Here is a 21,282-nt window from a genome sequence, read left to right on the forward strand (position 1 = left end):
CTGGTCTCCATCGTTCCGACCCTTTTAATCAGTTAATCGGATAAGTTTCTCCCATAATCTTTGTTTATAGCTAATATTGTGTCAAAATCTTTTATATATATTTTAGGAAAAGATTTAACATCCACATGTATTTATATATAGCGATTGCATATGATTTATACGAGTTTATTTTACCTCAGTGAATATAAGTTCCCGTGCTATATTGTCTAAACTATTCACTGGAAGCATTCTATTTCCCTCATGTTTTTAACCTGGAACACCTCAGGTGTTATCTGAGTCGCTCAGTTAAATTTTGATGCCGATTACTGTAATTTGCAATTGTTTATATCATAAAGAAATCTGCATCGCCAACAAATCAAGTACTATTTGGTATAATAAAATACTTTTTAACTTGCTTCTCCTTGTAAAATAGTTCCTGTCTCGGGGAACAACTTGCTAGCGTCCTCATAGCCAGTCAATAGGTATATAATAAACAGTGAACTACATAGTTCTTCGTAGCTTTTTTTGTTATACCGTTACCATTCTGACAATACAAAACACATTTAAAACTTTCTTGGTTTAGTCACATTAGTATTTATATATTTAATTGCATGTTAAAATTTAAATGATAAATGAACAGCAATGGAGCGGCCAGATTACCGCCTCCGATGGATGACACTCCAGCAACAATGATGAAGACATAATAAGATATGATGTAATCATTACATGTTATGTAATACATATAAATACAAAGTATTTGGAATTGAAGCGGCCAGATTACCGCCCTCGATAGAAAACACCCCAGTTACAATGATTACTCAAAAAGGCATGTAGTGACATGTAATGTAATAATTAATTGTTGCGTAACAAGTGAGTTAATACAGGTAATTGGATTGTTGTGGCCATAATACCATCCCCAATGAAATAACACTCCAATTCCATTTGATGAAGTCGAAAAAAGTCTAAATGTAATATATTTATAAATGTTATGTAATAAATGAATCAATACATATATTGGGATCAGAGCGGCCAAATTAACATGTAATGTTAGAATTAAAAAATACGGATACTGGGACGGAGCGGCCAGATTACCGCCTCCGATTGATTACACTCCGGTTACAATGGTCAATAATCTATAACATGTAATGTTAAAATTAAAAAATATGGATACTGGGACGGAGCGGCCAGATTACCGCCTCCGATTGATTACACTCTGGTTACAATGGTCAATAATCTATAACATGTAATGTTAGAATTAAAAAATATGGATACTGGGACGGAGCGGCCAGATTACCGCCTCCGATTGATTACACTCCGGTTACAATGGTCAATAATCTATAACATGTAATGTTAGAATTAAAAAATATGGATACTGGGACGGAGCGGCCAGATTACCGCCTCCGATTGATTACACTCTGGTTACAATGGTCAATAAATCTATAACATGTAATGTTAGAATTAATTTACACACTGGTTACAATGGTCAATATTCAATTACATGTTATGTAAGAATTTAATTAATCATTAAAAATACGGATACTGTGACGGAACGGCCAAATTACCGCCTCCGATTGATTACAATCTGGTTACAATGGTCAAGAATTAAATTCATAATAAAAAATACTGAAGACAGAGCGGCCAGATTACCGCCTCCGATTGATTACACTCCGGTTACAATGGTCAATAATCTATAACATGTAATGTTAGAATTAAAAAATATGGATACGGGGAAGGAGCGTCCAGATTACCGCCTCCGATTGATAACACTCTGGTTACAATAGTCAATAATTAAATTCATCTTAAAAAATACGGATACTGGGACGGAGCGGCCAGGTTACCGCCTCCGATTGATTACACTCTGGTTACAATGGTCAATAATTAAATTCATTCTAAAAAATATGGATACTGGGACGGAGCGGCCAGGTTACCGCCTCCGATTGATTACACTCTGGTTACAATGGTCAATAATTAAATTCATTCTAAAAAATACGGATACTGGGACGGAGCGGTCAGATTACCGCCTCCGATTGATTACACTCCGGTTACAATGGTCAATTATCTATAACATGTTATGTTAGAATCAAATTCATCTTAAAAAATACGGATCCTGGGACGGACCGGCCAGATTACCGACTCCGATTGATTACACTATGGTTACAATGGTCAATAATTAAATTCAAAACAAAAAATACTGATGACGGAGCGGCCAGATTACCGCCTCCGATTGATTACACTCTGGTTACATGGTCAATTATCTATTACATGTAATGTTAGAATTAAATTCATCTTAAAAAATACAGATCCTGGGACGGAGCGGCCAGATTACCGCCTCCGATTGATTACACTCCGGTTACAATGGTCAAACCTAAGTAAATAATATGTACTTATCAATTTAATATAATAAATGAAATGCAAGGTTAATTGTGGAACATAGCGGCCAAATATATACCTGAAATACTAAACACAAGCAAAAGTTTAATTTAATCATGATAGTTTTCAACAATGTCTTTTATATGTCTAGGAATATTTCCAGACCCTGTAAGCTTGAATGTTGAAACTATATGTGATGTTAAACATTTTTCCACCCAGTCCGTTCTTCTTCCTCGCTCACCCGGCACGCTCCTTTTACAAGGTTTCCATGGGGATGTCTTGCTTCCACCATACCAGTGTATGTCTACCTCATCCCCTTCATGAGATATTATCTGGCCTATCTGTGGCCACTCGCCGGCGTACTGAGGGACATCCATTAATGCCATCATCCCCACTATAGTACAAGGAGGGACCGCTTCTTTCCGCCTCTTTCCAATGACAACCTATCATTTTCAAAATAAGTAGTAAGCATATAATAGATATATTATGTATGTTATTTGGGTTTCTAATTATATATATTTTGGCATAATCGGTTGTCCTGTTTGCCTTTCACTTTGTCGTTTTCTGTTAAAACAGTTTTAGTATGCTTTACTATAAAGTTTTTAATCCTAGCTGAAAAACTAAAAAAAGTAGAGGCCATTAGTTCGGGTAAAATGCCTACATTGGGACGGGTAATATTTTAAAAAATAAAGTATCAACATTCTTTATACGATATAAATTTTTTTTAGCCAATCAGAAAGCGCGTTACAACCAGATTTAAACCAATTTACAATTCTTTCAAAAAAATATACAGTTTTATACAAAACAGCGGAATCGCGGAATTAAGTACATGTACGTATGTAAAAACGTAGTTTACAGTAGTCGAACGTGAATGGGAATGACGCATGATTATGAATTCATGTCAGATTTAAGGTAGTACGCATCAGATTAGAATTCATTTACATTATTTCTTGGAGGATTCTTCGATGATATGTTCTAACATTTCTCGGGTATGAGAAAATTACTTTCATTTATTTTTTTCAAATTCTAAATTTAAGGCAGTGACAAGAGGAGTATCAACATTAGACATGACAACAAAAATTGCTTAAAGTATAAACTGATTTGGAAGTTTACGATTCATGGGCTAAATATATCAAAATATTGTATATAACAAATAAATTACTGGGGGAATAGGGTCCTCTGTGTCGGAAATGTGAACCTCTAGATCTTCAGTGTTTGGGGAATTCTGCCTTTTTTTATCCAATAATTGCTCTGCAATTCCATCATCTTCGTCGTCTGAATCATACTCTTCATTGACTTAAGTACATCAATATCTTTATTTCATTTCTTTAAAATTATATCAGCATGGACTTTATGTAATAATTATGTATGCATCAAACCATGCAACCGAACATTGACCACTAAACGACTCTCTCTCTCTCTCTCTCTCTCTCTCATCCAATACCACAATTATACGCTTCACCATCCACAAGACCGGACGGGTGTTCACATTAAATATACATGTTGAAACAGGCAAGGAACTTTGGGAAACATTTTGATGGTTTTTAATTATAAAATAATGTTTTGAAATATATTATCATAATTTTAGTGAAAGCTTGGTTATTGTATCTCGTGGTTTAAAATCAGTTACACTGAATACCTTCGGCAAAAAAATGTTCCCACCACTGTTTGTCCTCATTTTTTGTAAAATATCTGTACGAGCCCCTCACGTCCCGCTCAAGCCTTTCCATGTCAAGATCGTCCACACATGGACTAAGTTTCCTAAATACTAATGCATTATCCTTAAGAAGGGTTCCTTCACATTTTTGCCATATCTGAAATTTATCAGAAAAAAATTATGTGACGGAAAATATTTTCTCAATTTTAAGCATCAAGGAAATTGACTATCTACTACTTGTAGTAATCATTTGTTTAAACTGATGACCATCGTTCTTTAAAAGATACGACGCTTTATATTTATATTATATCTATGCAACAGCTGTAAAGTGTAGCTTTAATTACTACACATACCCGATCGGTCGACCATTTCTTCAAAAAAATCGTCGCTTTTGCGTCTTCCTTAATTATTTTAAAAGCATGCGGCTTTGAATGGCCTGAAATATTTTCAAGGTCCAAGGCTTCTGAAATATTGTATACTCTGTCCGTTCTTATTCCTAAAAAATCATATTAAAGAGAAATGCATGGAATAAAAGAAACTATAATTGAACGTCTGCATTCTATTGTTTTATCATCACATTTCACTGGGGAAAAAATGAGAAAATGAGAGTCAAGAAAGGTCTTTAGAAACTCGGGGAAATTGTCACCTGTTGGTACCGGAGTGTAACACCTTTCAAACGCAGTTATTAATTTGGTTAGAGTCAAAGCACTCCGCCTGGAAAGGAGGCTAGAAAATCTGAAGGTAGAAAGAAATTTGTTTGAATGTAAAGGTCAGAATTTAATATGAAAATTTGCACCTGGCCAATTAAGGAATGTTTTTAATTTTTGCCCAGATTATCCGATATAACCTGGTTTGAGGCAGTGCACACTTTATAATCCGCGAAGCACTGTTTCAAAGCATTCCTTATAATTTTGTAAAAAGATTGTTTAAAATCAATAATTTGATATAGAAATTGTTGATTTTTGCATAAAATTTAATTTACATAAAAACTCTAACACGCGCATGAATATGTGGTTGTCAAGGGGACGTTGGCTAACCAGGTTATACAAAAAAATTAATTTTTTTTGTGTGATTAGCCAATCAAAATGCTTGTTACAAATGAAATTAAATTAAAGACTAATAGAATAATTATTACGATTATGGACAAGAGGAATTCCACCGAGGGGGACAAGATTTACGGTCTCGGACGAGGCTATAATTTAGCATGGATTCATTGTAATTATGTTTATTTATTATGTTGGGGAACAATAAAAATTATGCAGATCAGAGAGGAGTAAAATAAACTATTGATGATGGGTACTAGTAGTAAGATTGTAATTTATCAGATGATTTGTACATATTACTAGTGTGCAATGTTTATGATTGCAGTCGAATCTCGTCAATCCCAATTTATCTCTTAATTAACGAAGAATATTTCATAAATCGATTTCTAAACATAAAGTTCCTTGTTACAAAATTTGCGCAATTTCCTTCGAGGTTGATTGTACCTGGAGAATACTTGATCTATATCCTCATGCGTGTGTCCGACCATGAGGAATGACACTTTGATTTTTTTGAATACGCCAATCTCCACCAACCAACAGAGGAATCCAAGTATATATCTAAACATAATTTTAGTAATTAACATATGATAGTGTGAATAAAATCAGACGAAATAAATAAAATAAATTGTCATTTGATTTACTCTGGTGTTGTGTAAAATTACCGGTTTTTATTCTGTCCAGGACAATTGTCCATTTGCAAATACAATGTGTCCGGAATTTTGTCTAGCATGAGAAGACATTGCAACAGAACAGATATGGTGAGGTTGCTACCGTGGAAATAATCAAAGAAGCCATAGATGCCTATAAAGTTATAAAGTTGATGGTAATTTAAAAAATCCTCTTTTTTCACGAATCTAGTCTTTACTTTACTCCTGTAAAGCCTGAAGCTTGTCTTAGTATGGAGGAATCTTATTATGGCCATGAAAACTTTCAAACGATGTCACGTTATAAAGAAATGAGATCAAACTAGGATGCCATAATGTGTGATAATGTTTATGTATACCTATTTCATTTCATTTTTCTCCCTCATTTTGATGAGAGTTTCCCTCTGATGTTTCTCTCTGCATGTGGCCAAGTGCTCTTTTATTAGTGTGCATTTGTCGCACTTTGAGAAACGACTTCTCTACAACAATCAAGTACAAAATTAAAATTCAATCCCGTCTCCACGTATATAGAAGTATATAACATAATTATATACATTTTGGATACCTTTGGAATGGGTACATTAGGCAACTCCCTTTTCCACAACTTATAAAAGTGGGATTTTGATACCGGATTGGTGGCTTTTTCCAAATAAAGTCCGTAGACGTACTGTTTGGTGAGACAGGGGGGGGGGGGGGGAGATTTAGTTTGCTTTCGTTTGGGAGTTTTTCTGCATAACTATTGCAGAAATCTTGTAGCCAAGCAACTGCAGATAGGCTCTCCGTTGTCATTTTCCCTTTTACAGTGCCAGAGCGGCTTACTTCGACCACGACTCCTTCAAAGCACATTATGTCATTAGATATCGAGACCATTAAATTTGAATATACTACCGTCAAATTCAAATTCATGTTGTTACCAATTATTTTTGACACGTATATTAAATAAGACAGGACTTAAAAATTAAAAAAGAAATTGAATATAAATTTTATTCCAGGTGTACGAAAACCCAGACGATGCATTCGAGATTCAAGATTTCGAAACATGAGATTCAATATCTAAATCCTCCAATCAATCATTGGTCATTGATCTGGAAACCTGTATCCTAGTGACAGCAAACACTAAAGTAAATTCATTACATGACAATAGTAATGGCAGCAGAAAAAGCAAAACAAAAAAATTATCAAGATCATCAATGGTAATTTAAAGCCAACAATCCAAAAAAATATAATAAACGACCATAAAGGCAAAATTAAGTCTTAAAATTGATCTTCTTTACTACCAAATGTATTTATATGCCAATCAAAATTTTGAAAAAAGTACGTAAAACAGGCCACCCATATTGCTTCCCAAAACGCCACCTGTTAATTTTTGTGCATCCCTAGTTTTATGATGATTTCTGTTTGTTTTGCATTTATGTCTGTTGGTTTTTGGGGTTTTTTTTGTATTTTTATTAGCTTGAAAACCGGTATTTTCAGTATTCCATATATATGTTGCTGTGGTAATGTGCTATTATATGATAATCCTGCATTTAACAAAGTATTTATAGTTAAGAAGTTTGAAACAAATCGTTCCTTTTTTTAGTTAAAAAAAAACATTCTGCATAATTGAATATGCATGTAAAGATATTGCTACTTTAATTTTGTCAGAATGCCGACAGTGTAAATTTGCTTCAATTTAAGTCTAAATGGCTTGCCTCACAAAATCTTTACAACAGTATTTTATAAACCATAATTAGGGTCTTCCGTTTCCAACGGAAGACCCTCTTGTTATTCTACGGTTTCTTTTTCTTTATTAGGGTCTTCCGTTTCGAACGGAAGACCCTCTTGTTTTTCTATTGATTCTTTTTAGGGTCTTCCGCTTCCAACGGAAGACCCTCTTGTTATTCTATTAATTTGATATCAAGAATAAAGGGCTGGTCCCTTAAATTAGGGGCCAAAAGGGCTCTTAAGTCTATTAATAATAACTTTTTACTGAAAAATAATTTGTTATATATTATAGAAGCAAAAATATTCTTTGTACAGTTATTTATTTATACAGTACCATACCTAAGTCATATGTTACGTAATTAGGGGTTTCAAGGGGCCAGAAGTCCAAAACCCTGATCATTAATAGCTAGAAAAGGAGAACTATTTTGAAAAGCATTGTAGAAGAAAAGTTGCTCAAAATATTGTTTTTAATAATATAATACCTAAAACTTTTTTGTTGGTGGCCCCAGTAAGGAGTTTAAGGGTCGGCCCCTAAAACACAGTTGTTCAGATATCTCTAGAACGGTTAACAATTCGTGAACAGTTGTTGAACAAAATATGTTTATATTTGCAAGACCTTTCATTTGATATCAAGAAAAAGGGGCTGACTCCTCTAATTAGGGGCCAGGAGGGCTACAAAGTCTTTAAATAATAACTTTTTACTGAAAAATAATTTGTAAATAACTATAGAAGCAAACATTTTCAACTCATAAGTCTTAATTTAAATCTGAAATCCGTTTTAAAATAGGACGATGCATTACAGAGATACAGGGGTTTAACAAATTGATTTTTCCGGAAATTTTGATTCCACATTCTTGGTTAAGAAAATAGTGTTATATTCAAAGTTAAATTAACTCGTACCTAAAATAATTCGATGATTGTTAAATGTACTTAAACACATTCGGGTTTTTATTTGCAAAGTCGTTCTTGTATCGAAAAGGTTTTTGTTAATTCGTATTTAGAATCATTCGGATTTTGTTAACTCGTACCAAGAATAATTCGTTTTTTTTGTTTTTTTTAGTTTTTCATGTATATTGGTTTAAGAATTCTGCTTCTTAAAGGAACTTCTAGCTTTACTTTCGACATTAACGGAAGACCCACTCGTTGCTATGCAACGAGCTTTGCTCTAGTTGATTTTATCATTGTAGTTGTTGATTGCTACTAATTTATAGAGAAATTGCAGTTTATTTTCCTTTAAGCAGAGGATCATGCTCAGGGGCAAGGATAGGTGGCGATTTTTTGGAGTTTAAATCTCGTTCAGGAAATTTATGACTCAAAAGTAACAAGAATACGTTGTAATCTTTTAAGGCTATGCATATGCAGAAAGCCGGTGTATAGCAGAATAATGAACCCTTTGAAAAATGACCGGGGTAATTTTTTGACCCCCGGTCATTATTCTTATTTACACCGGCAAATGCGTCATAAATGTTTAATGCTCCCTAAACATACCCACGAAAAAAATTCTGTTCAGTGTTTTTATCTGTATTGAACACAATATTTTTTTCTGTCAAGTCGAGATCAGTAGCTAATTATTCATCATAAAATATAGTTAATCTGGCAAGTTTAAGAAAAGTTATTGTAAAGTTGAATTAATTAAATAATCACTGGTCGCGACTTGTCTAATAAAAAAATGACAACTGTTCATTATTGTGCTGTCAGACAATTATCATGACTTCTCAAATTAAAGTTGTAGAGATTTGCCGGAAAATTACATAAACGGGCGGTATCTTAACAAAGCACCGCAGTGGCGTAGCTAGGATTTTTTTTAGTGTATTAAAAATTGACAGGGAGTGCAGGGCCTGTGGCAAAGCCCTCGGATGCTCCTGGATTTTAAGTTTAAGCTTTTGGATTTTCAGGTATTTTGATGATGAGATATTGTCTCAGAATGTTACAATTTTACATACTGTATGTGTAAGGGAGATGTTGAATTTTAAAAGAATGTGTGTATGAAACACGGATGCCCCGTTACAACGCACTTTGAAAAATTATTAGTATGCACTTTGCCAGTTTCACAATATATTCCTTTTAGCTGTATCTACACAGTTTAATAACAGGATACAGAGTTCTTAGTCTTAGTAAAAAATTGTTGTAATCGAAAAAATCGCCAGAATATAGGTTTTCAGATCGATGATTTGATTGGTTGATGTAGATATTGAATCTAGTTTTTCCAATCTCGTTTTTGAATTTCGAATGAAGTTTCTGGGCTTTCGTTAGACGTGAGAATGCTATGTATCTCATTATTCTTTTTGGCTCATAAGAGCTTAGGTAGAAATGTCAAATTTAAGCATAAAATTCAAGGAATACAACGTTTGACTTTTAAATCTTACTTTGAAATTTTTTTCTCATATTATAGTACGTGCTTTTGCTGATTCCAAGCACTGCCAGCCACGTAGTTTAGCATACTGTGATGCTACCGATGAGAAATGTCGTTTCAAATTGTCCATTCTCTGATAATCTACCAATTTTAGAGTTTCAAACATATGATTGAAGGCTTTAATATAATCATATAGAATGTTAATTCCATTCATATTAAAAAGCAGATATGAACTAATTTGATTGTTCTTTTATCAAAACCAAACTCACGACGAATGACTATGGATCCAGTTTAATATCCATTGACTTTTTTCATGTGTGCTAAGGGCCATAAAGTTTGACCTACTTGTGGCAATATCTACCACTGATAAGGTCATAGCACACATGAGAATGCAGCATGGAAGCCTCCTTATGCTCTCTGGGGCTAACAACTGACGTTTTTCTGAATCGGGAAAAATTTGATCTCAATTATTCGACGCTTTATAAAGGACAGACAAAAAACGGCTAGAGGTAAAATGCTGACGATGTACCCGCCACTTTGGAGGGTCCAGAGTGGAGGGGGTGACACAAGCACATAACTTCCGCGTTTTACCAACACCCCACATCCATAGCATTATTTTTTTTAACTTAACCAGCATGAAATGTCAAATGAAATGGTTGTTCGAGATTTAGCATATTACTTTTTTCTACATTTAAATAATCTAATTACTTCGGTGCAAGTTTGATTATTCTTGCTTTTTTGTACTGATGTTCCTTTTTTGCTTCGGGGAGGGGGTGGGGATGCAATAAATCTCTCAAAGTTGAGGTGAGTTAACTTCCTGTTCCCAGTCTCATTGGCCTCAGAATAATTGTTAAACAAACATGTAGTAATTTATGTATCCTGATAAAGTTCATTTGAAGTTGCTAAAATCAATAAATTTTAGCCCCCCCCCCCCCCCCCCCCCACCTTTTAAAATTTCTAACATGTGCATACATAACAATTTATCAGTAAAAACCAGTCACATAAACAACCCATATGTTTTAGGTATTAGGTGCATGATTGGTGCAATTAAAAGACAGATCAAACGGATTCTAAATTAAGATTGACACACCAAGCTCCACCCCCTCCACTCTGGACCCTCCAAAGTGGCGGTGGGTCCACGGTCAGCATTTTACCCCAGGCCACAAAAAGCACATAATTAAAGGTTTACTTAATTCATAGCTCTATAAGAAAAGACTAAAATCTGCACGCCCCGTTTAAGGGGTGTCGTCCCACTTGGCTTAAATTCTGAATTCAGAAGGCGGACTACAAATCGCTAGATCTTTAGCTACGTTTCATATTCATTATGAAATGCGTAATGTACTTAATAAGGAGAATAAAACTACTTTAGTATATTACTTAAGTTAAAAACATTTGTGGTGTGTTTTGTTTTCGCTAGTAATGGAAGGAATTGTACAATCACCTAAATGTACCCCCCACCCCACAATAAATACACCCCAGACCGTTCATGGGGATAGGAAAAACGAAATATTTTAATTCAAAGAAGTTTAAAAAAGATAAATATTTGGTCTCTTCAATTACGTGTACATCCTAAATAATGCATTTCCCAATAAATTTTATTTCGCTAGCGGATGCTCCGTTGCTCAAAGAGGTTTTAAAAAGATGAATATTTGGTCTCTTCAATTACTTGTATACATCCTAAATAATGCATTTCCCTCACAATATTTTATTTCGCTAAGGGATGCTCCGTTTTGCGGTGCCCCTGTTTTTTTAAAGCATAACCGATGACCCTATTCATTGAATGAATAAGACCGTGGAACATAAACTGGCAAGATTTGAAATAATTTCACCCTTTACAGCGAAAACATTTGAAATGGGCGGGGAAAATGAACGCGGACGTCTGAGAAAACATTGGATTGAAATGATCGTTATAGGAAGTGTATTTTCAATCTACCTCAGACTTTTATTTACTGTTAGCATGCGCGGATCTAGAGAATTCAAATTTCTTTAAATTACATTATAAAATTACCAAAAATATGCCTGGGACCCACTATCGCGCTAACACAAAACACGAACATGTCACAAATTCATATTAGGTGCTCTGTATATTACCAAGCAAAGAAATTTTAAAATGTAAAATTACAGGATATAACATGTGATGAATATATTATTGTTGAATTAATGAATTATATTAAATATTTATGGTAAATTTGTCAATTGGTAGATTTTATAATAATTTACATGGATGCTAGCATATCCTTAAACAGTGACATACTAATAACTATATTTTTATTCATATGCATTGATAATAAATGAAAATGATATATATTTCAAAGTACATTTTATTTATTTTTCATCCATGCTTGCGTGCAGGCCTACATATTTCAGTATGCGCAGTCTGATATTTCTGGACACGACTTCCTACTAGACTGTGAAACTTGCAAAGTTGCGTTAGCGCGACGGCGTGTTGTGCAAAGGTGCGTTAGTGCGACGGCGTGTTGTGTGTTAGCGCGATGTCTCGTTTATCTGAACGCGATGTCGCGCTAACGCAAATGGCCCTATCCGGACACCATACAGAGGTGGATTGAAATGCACTTCCCATAACTATAGTTTCAATCTATTGTTTTCTCAGACGTCCGCGTCCATTTGTCCCCGCATATTTCAAATTTTTGGATGGTAACAGGTGAAATTGACGTAAGCTGTATATTCCCATTGAATCGACAGGCAATGTGTCGCGGTCTTATTGGTTACGTACGAATGAAAAAAAGCAGATCAGACAAGACTCGTTTACATATCAAGTGACTTCATTTATTGCCATTTTGAAGTAAATGGCGCATTATTATGCTTACTTCTTTTTTTTTGTTGAAGGTATTTCATCTTCTGAAGATTCCTCGAAAACATCAACAGCTCTTCTTTTTTTAGATCCAAATGGCCGACCCCTTTTCCCTATTGCGTTAAACATTGCATTGACAGCATAAATGTACAAATAAATGATCTGGGGTTTTTTTTCATTCAAAAATTACCCACTTTAAGTAGTTCCAAACTCTAAACGTTAACAAACCACTTACGTTTTCTGTTTATTGGTCTGTTTCCTGATGAATCATGGTGAGATTGTTGATTTTGAACAGTTTCTAAAAAGTATAGCAACTACTAATTAAATTTATTTGTACTCTCTCTCTCTCTCTCTCTCTCTCTCTCATATATTTGCTTTACGGGTTTTTTGGTGTGTTTTTTTTTTGTAAAAGAAAATCGAAAACAACAATGAACAATCTTATGTTCTTTCCTTACCACATTCTGAGCTCAAATCAGACTCTAAGCTTGAGGAATCCGAATCGATTTCGTCTAAAAAAAAAACATCAAGACAGACGTACAAACATTTGTACAAGTAAATCTGTTGGCTATATACTATGTTTTATTGATTTACTTATCTTTCGTTTAAATGGTATCGTTCAAATAATCGTTACCGGAAGAAAGAGCGGAACTCATCGATGAATCTGATTCCTCTGCATCTGTGTTGTAACTCATTTCTTCTGGGTTTTTTCTATTTTCAATGTATACGGAGAATATATTTTTATAATCGGGCAATTAATATATATCAATAACTCTATCAACGAATTTATTTCTTACAGTGAGCGAAAAAAAGACAACAAAATATTGTTTTCTTTAAAAAAAAAAACCCCACCTTTCATTGAAAGACCAATGATCAAAATCAGTCTACGTTAAAATGCCGTCAGTCAGCCCCCCCCCCCCCCCCCCCACATTACAACTCAATCAAATAATGCGCGGATCCAGAAAATTTTTCCCGGGGGGGGGGGGGGGAGAGATCATTGTGTTTGAAGGGAGGGGGTCAGAGACATATTTGCGATAATTTTACTATGAAAATTTAATAAATTTGCACTTTCCAGGGGAGGGACCCCCACGACCCGACCCCCTTTAGATCTGTACATGATGTTGAGGTATAGTTGAATGAAAACACAATTTTTAAATAAAGTTGAGGCGTATAGTTATTCCCCCTTACAAGGGAAACAAGCATTAAACATGTAATTAGACAATTTTCTGTGCTAATTAAGATAATATATTGTGTTCTTAGAATATTAGATGACAATTTTGAATCTTGACTTTGTGTTAAGTATGACTGGTCAAAGGATGGTGGATGTTTGCCTAATATAATCCTTTACTTATCAAGCAGACGATTGTTTACATTGAAATATGGGAATTTCCAAAAGGGCCACTTGCGCAAGTGAAAATTATTCAAGGAAGGGGGTCAGAGACATATTTGCGATAATTTTACTATGAAAATTTAATAAATTTGCATTTTCCAGGGGAGGGACCCCCACGACCCGACCCCCTCTAGATCTGTACATGATGTTGAGGTATAGTTGAATGAAAACACAATTTTTAGATAAAGTTGAGGCGTAGTTATTCCCCCTTACAAGGGAAACAAGCATTAAACATGTAATTAGACAATTTTCTGTGTTAATTAAGATAATATATTGTGTTCTTAGAATATTAGATGACAATTTTTAATCTTGACTTTGTGTTAAGTATGACTGGTCAAAGGATGGTGGATGTTTGCCTAATATAATCCTTTATTTATCAAGCAGACGATTGTTTACATTGAAATATGGGAATTTCCAAAAGGGCCACTTGCGCAAGTGAAAATTATTCTAGGGAAATTGTTTATTAAACATTTCAGCGAATATTTTTGATGAAATCTGTGAAACTTAGATTAAACTTAATATGTAAAAACACCATAGTTTTCCCTCCGGAAATACCTGCAGACTTTCTGGGTAGAGCATCCACCCCCCCCCCCCCCCAATACAAACAAGGATACATACACTATATATTATGATGATATTCTACTTCTACAATAAATATTGGAACTTATTAACTTGTCAAAAATTATCATTACTTTTCCCATTGTTAAAAACAACAGAAAGGGGGGCGGTGAAGTCCACAATACTATTTATACATTTATATATATACATGTATATATATGGAAATTACGTATATAGTTATGTTTATAAATAATTTTCTAAAATATTTAAATACTTTGAAAATGATCGTCTTACCTTTTTTCAACTGCGGACACTAAGAGATATTTCTCTAAGAAATCGACATCTTACGAGTGCTTATACATGCGAAAATAGTAATGACGTCACGTGTGAAAAATTGACGCAATATTCACAGCAGACGTTTCTTTAAGAAATATGGCTGCGTTTTGGAGTTTGGAAAAGTCGGGAAGCGAAATTTATTTATCTATAAATGGAGGGGGGGGGGGGGGGCAGTCAGCATAGAAAATGGGGAGGATCCGGCCATCGTCTGGGGTGACAATGGTCAATAATCTATAACAGGCAATGTAATAATCAAATTCCAAATTGAATACTGATACTGGGACGGAACGGCCAAATTGCCGTCTCCGATTAAAACACTCTGCTGTAGTAACAATGATTTAGAATCTATAACTTATGATTAACTTGAAAGATTTAAAAAACCAAAATCAAATTGAAAATATGGAAATTTGAAATAAAATAAGGAAATTAACGATGATATTGGTATTACAGGAACCCCCCCCCCCCCCCCGGGATAAGTATGACAAATGTAAATTTTTGTCTCAGGATTAATAAAGTAAGGGAAAATTGTTATAACTAGAAACACTGATTTTTGTCAAAGAAAAAGAAAATTCTCTTCTAGATAATGTGCCATTTTTTGAAAGACTTTACTGTTTTTATTATCCTATGACAGTTTTTTAATGAGAAATTTTATTATTTTAAGATTGAAATTGACGATTATAAATTAATTAAATCTAATAAATATATATTAAAATAATCTTTTTACATTATATAGTTCTTTATAGATCTCAAATTCCATGTCGTGAATTTTTGTCACATCTACTGTTGTTTAAAAAATCCAGGAAAAGTACGGGAAAAAGTACGTGTAAATGAATTATGATGTCACGAGGTTATTAAAATCAATGTATCGGTGACGTCGCATGTAATCCAGACGACAAGTTTCTGAAAAATGTCTTGGAGTTTGGAAAGCTCGGAAAACGGAATCTTCCTACTAATCAATGGTTTAAGAGCTTTAGATCTTAATGGTACCGCGCTTGGTTCTATTGAAACAGCGAAACCAGGAAGGAATGCCACAGAGATATGGGTAAGTAATAAATATTTTGAATCGTTTATAGAGAAAACATTCCCTACAATAACCGAAGTATAGTATATGGGAATTGTCTTAATATACATAGGCTCCAATGTATTGCAATATTAATATATTGGGAGAGAGGAGCGATACTTTCAGTGTTTGTAGGATTAAATAAATTGACAAGCTTACTGTCAATCGACAACGCTTACATGGTTTTCATTTGGAATTTGAAATTCATTATTGTTCAATATGCATTATATATAGTTTAGATCTCTAATTTGTAAAGTTTTTCCTCATATACACGCATCGTGTGACTTCTATAGAATAGTTAGACTCGCTAAAACAAACATGAATATGAAAACTTGATTTTTTCATGTTAAATTCAGTAGCCTACAGATAGATGTTGGTTTTGATAACATACATGTGTGTCAACTATAAAAATATTTCTATTAAATTGATTATCATGGATATGAGATTTTTGAGAAAAAAAGTTGTATTCCGTGCCATATGTGGCAAACCAGATATCGGAATCACATTTTGTATTAATTTGTCAATTTGTATTAATTCGTCAATTTGTATTAATCATACATTGTAAATACAATGATGCTCTATATAGATTGAAAACATAAAAGAAAAGGTGAACATATACTATATAGTATTGTATTATATATTTGTGATATCAGGCTAAAATGGTTATCATGAATACATGTTGGTCAAGTAAAAAAATATAAGGTACAATGGATCATGACATGTGAGTGTTATTAATATATCATCATTGAATTATTATCAATAGATCCAATTCAGTGGTAAAAAAAAAATGGAAAGCGTTTGGACAGAACAAAGTACAAGAGTACAAACGGGTTTCTCAAAGAGTTGGACAACTCACCATCCAACTCATTTTTCGTGGATAAGCTAAGAGAGTATGGCGTGGGTAATGGAAATAAACAAAATGGTGCAAAGTCAAGAAAAAGGAAGAGGCCGGAGATGCCTTCTACAATCAGTTTAGAAAGGCCAGAGGACACAGAGGTGCCGGATGAAGTAAAATATGTAGAGGGGAAATTTGTTGGTATGAAACTATAGTCTGTCCCAAGATATTTATGCTGCACATTTGGACGATTTTTAATAAAAATAAACTTACCTGTGAAAGAAGTGCAATTGAAATAGTTGAAAGGGATATTTTCCAAGATAATTTCATTGACACATTATCATCTTTCACTCGGAAAAATTCACAGGAACGAAAACAGATTCCTTACGGAGATTTAAAATGGGGAATGTTTACATCTTTTCTCCATTCGGAATACACTCGGAATACATCGCGCAATATTTCAACGTTACCATCCGGGCTTGCTGCAATGCAAAATCTCCGTAGATATCACATTTTTTAGCATTGTATTGAAACCTGATAAGCTAACAGGGGCGTTTTGACTGAGAAATCTTGGAAATTTTTCATACTTTTGAATGAACATCGTTTGAATCCTGAGGTATTTATAGATATGAAACAATTCAGCCAAACGTGAATCCAAAATATCTTGGGACAGAGTATACATAAACTTCGTCTCATACTTGTAGTAAATCGTTAATACATGTACATGCGCGGATCTAGAGGGGGGGGGGGGTCGGGGGGGTCCCGACCCCCCCCCCCCCCCCTGGAAAATGAAAATTTATTAAATTTACATAGTAAAATTATCGCGAAAATATGCCTCGGACCCCCCCTGGCAAACACAATTATCCTTCGGACCTCCCTGGAAAAATTTTCTGGATCCGCGCATGATGAATATGTATATAAACCAAAAATGAAATGAATAAATAATAATTAAAAAAAAAGGTTTTACTCTAGTAGTAGTATTTCAAAATTTCAGGACAATTTGAGGTAAAACTCTCGAGGCTTCAGGTGGTACTCTTTTGACAGCCTCCCGCCCACCCTTTTAATAACCGGATATTTTTCCGTTGAAAAACCCGGTTAACAATGAGGAAAAGAAGATTGAGGCAGCACAACGGCACACTGCAATAAGTTTTTTAAATGTAATCTTCTGACTGCATCGCATACCAGAACAAACGATGCAAGTTCGAATAGCAAAGAAGTGTCTGTAACATCCACCCCTGCACCTTCTTGTACTCATTATGAACTTATCTCCTGTCAAGTCCTCATCTCCTGTCAAGACCTCTTCTCTTCAATCTCAGTTATCCAAGGCATGTTTTGCTGATTCGATCACTCATTTTAACTTAGGTTTTGGGTTTCCATTACCCTTCCATCCTCTTCATTCATTGTACTACCTCATGTATGAACCCAAACGAAATCTAAACCAAAGTTATAGTAGCGTGATGAATGTGTCTTCTCAAAAACTGAACATACCAACTTAAACGGAATGTCTCAAAAGTAACATCAGTTTTAAAATGGCGACTGTAAAATATACCAGCGTTCCCCCGGACTCCTTGTCTGAGATAGGCTTATACATACAATAGTCGTTTGAAGATCATGATAAAATTCTACATGACATAGGCTCAATTAATTTAATTATCGTTGAATTGTTTAAAAAGTAATTTATATTGCAGGTAAAACTTATACAATTTGATTTGATGCTGTCTTTAAAAGAAATCCTGACTACGATGGAAATCTTAAAATTAAACATAATAAAACAAATTCATGTGAATTGATGTGTCCAAATTCAACACAGAGAAAAGAATTAGCGGGAGAGACTATACTCAGTGGATTAGGCGTGCAATGCACAAGCTTTTGAACAGAAAGGCCCCTATTCCTGCCATCTCAACCCACCAGAAGCTTCATACAGATATTAAAAGACGGCTGAATAACAAGAAACATATGTAAGTGAAATGATTGCACCCCAAAAATACCGAAGAAACCGCATAACATCTAGTGGAAACCATAAGGAAACTGATGTCGTTGTGCATGGAAAAAAGTCCACCTAGAACGCATTAGGCGTCAAATGAATCTTGACTAGGGGTTGCTATTCCGATGGAGGAAGAAATAATTTAAAAAACGTGAATGAGAAGACCATTCTGGAAAGGTTATTCAAGTTTAAGATCACTGTGCCCTGTGAGCATGTGTCAGCCATTATTTGATAATATGTTCTTCCACCTAAATCTAAATGTAATTGCCTGACGTCATGCATATCTAAGGTTTAAACGTTACATTCTCCGAAACAGTGCAGGCAATGGGATCATGCAATATCATGATATTTCACAAAACAGATTAACTAATGCATTTTTAAGGTGTGATTCATAATTGATGAAAATGTCAACAGCGAGCAAGTGTTTTCAAGTAAAAGGGATGTTCACAAAATGCAGTACACATGTGTAATCCGCGTCATGTGATACCCTCATACAGAGACATCGAAATAACATCACTCTGCAGCAAGACAACGCAAGGCCACACGTTGCACTTCAAGTCAGGGACTTGTTTGTTAAAGAGAATGTCGATGTCTTGCCTTGGCCAGCTGTTTCACCCGATTAATCACCGATCGAGCACGTCTGGGATGAAATGGAAAGACGTTTACGCCGTTTACCAAATCAGCAAGTAACATTGGCTGATTTAGGCCAGGCTTTAACCAACATCTGGAACAACATCCCTCAAGCATTTCTGAACACTTTAGTAGCATCAATTAGGCGTCGCTGGCAAGCATGCGTGAACGCAAATGGTGGTCACACGCATTTAACATTCACTTTTGAGTGTGCTGAAATTGGCGTTATTCGACGTTGACATTAATGTGGTATGTGATGTTGTTACGAATACATGTGTTAACAGTATTACAAAACAAATCTGATCTTAGAGTTTGCCGATATAAGAAACAAGTACAACTATACCCCCTCGTACAATAAATACTCATATAAAGATTTTTATAATCATTTTATAAAGAAGAACTTTAAAAAACCAAACATGCAATCAAAATACAATAAAAAAAAATAGGGAGACTAGATTTGGTACAGCACACCATTAACACCGGTCCAGCCAATCCGATCAGACAATGTACCAGGCGGTTGCTATTCGGAAAACGTGAGGTGGAAAAACAGGAACTAGAAAAAATATTGAGTCAAAATGTGATTGAGCAATCTAGCAGCGCCTGGTCAGCAGAGCCTGGTCATCACCGATCGTCCTCGTCACCAAAAAATCTAGATAGGTCCACCAGATTTTGTGTTAATTATCGGAAATCAAATGATGTCACAGTCAAAGACGCCTATCCATTACCTCGCATTGACAATTGCCTGGATTCATTGTCAGGATCGAAATGGTTTAGCAGCATGAACTCGAACTCAGGATTTTGGCAGATTTGAATGGCAGAGGGTGACAAACATAAAACAGCATTTTCTACAAGTGAGGGTTTATTGTTATGCCTTTCGTACTTGCAAATTCTCCTTCGACTTTTGGGCGCCTGATGGAAGATGTGTTCCGTGGACTTCAGTGGAGTTAATGCCTCATCTATATCGATGACATTACTGAACCTGCTAAAAACAGTAGAGGAAACCCTGCAAAGATATCAACATGTTTTGGAGAGACTGCAAACAGCCAATCTCAAGCTCAAGTCTTCAAAGTGTAACCTGTTTCAAAAAGAAATCACAGTATTAGGACATGTTGTTTCAGAGACTGGAGTGCATACAGATCCAGATTAGACAAAATCTGTATGAGAAACCTGAAGAACCCTACTGGTCAAGTTGCCCGATGGTTGCAGGAACTGGGTACATACAATCTGACCGTGGTCCATCGCCCGGGGAACAAAGAACAGCAATGCGGATGCCTTGTCAAGAAAACCATGCAGTGCAAACGACAGCAAACCAATGATACTATTGAGAGTCAGACAGAAAATACAAGAGATGAAACACACCCATATGCTGAAGTAGACCATGTATGTTTCATTACAAGAGGACATGCGGACCTACCACTCCCCCTAGTACAGTTACACTGCCTGGTTGGGAGCCTGATCAGTTCCGACAGTTTCAACTTCAGGATAAGGACATCTCCCCGATCATGACGCCCCTCGATGATGGTTCCAATAGACCTGGCTGCAATGATATCTCCCACCTGTCGTGCACTGCAGAACGAATATGGAAACAATGAGACAGATTAGTTCTACATGATGGTGTATTGTACCGCAAATGGCAACCAGATGATCAGAAAGTAAATATACAGCTTGTTGTTCCCTTGGAGAAACAGACTGAAGTTATGAAATATTTCCTGACATTCCATCAGCTGGGGATCTTGGCATGCAGAAGACCCTGGAAAGATTAATAATAAGTTTTACTGGCCTGCCATAGAGAAATGAGTTGGGAATTACATAAACACCTGTTCCAGATGCTTTGCAAGAAAGAAAACCCCTGACAAATGACTAGCTGCCCTTAGACAGTATTTAGTTGGTGAGCCTATGGAGCGAATAGAGATGGATATCATGGGTCCTC

At 35.2% G+C, this 21,282-nt stretch overlaps 1 protein-coding gene and 2 long non-coding RNA genes across 3 annotated transcripts in view; 1 reads left to right on the forward strand and 2 right to left on the reverse strand.

Annotated features, from left to right (window-relative positions):
• LOC128172651 (neurogenic locus notch homolog protein 1-like) overlaps positions 1-21,282 on the forward strand; it is a 201,606-nt gene that overhangs the window by 168,295 nt on the left and 12,029 nt on the right. The window lies entirely within an intron of this gene.
• LOC128172853 (uncharacterized) lies at positions 4,391-5,824 on the reverse strand. The gene is made up of 4 exons (XR_008242365.1): positions 5,712-5,824; positions 5,494-5,607; positions 4,653-4,741; positions 4,391-4,502 (listed from the first exon to the last, which is right to left on the reverse strand). It is a non-coding gene; the product is annotated as an uncharacterized LOC128172853 (long non-coding RNA).
• On the reverse strand, positions 12,794-13,276 carry LOC128172860 (uncharacterized). The gene is made up of 3 exons (XR_008242372.1): positions 13,194-13,276; positions 13,018-13,071; positions 12,794-12,860 (listed from the first exon to the last, which is right to left on the reverse strand). It is a non-coding gene; the product is annotated as an uncharacterized LOC128172860 (long non-coding RNA).

This window comes from Crassostrea angulata, chromosome 2 (assembly GCF_025612915.1).
Source record: "Crassostrea angulata isolate pt1a10 chromosome 2, ASM2561291v2, whole genome shotgun sequence".
Classification (NCBI taxonomy): Eukaryota; Metazoa; Mollusca; class Bivalvia; order Ostreida; family Ostreidae; genus Magallana; species Magallana angulata.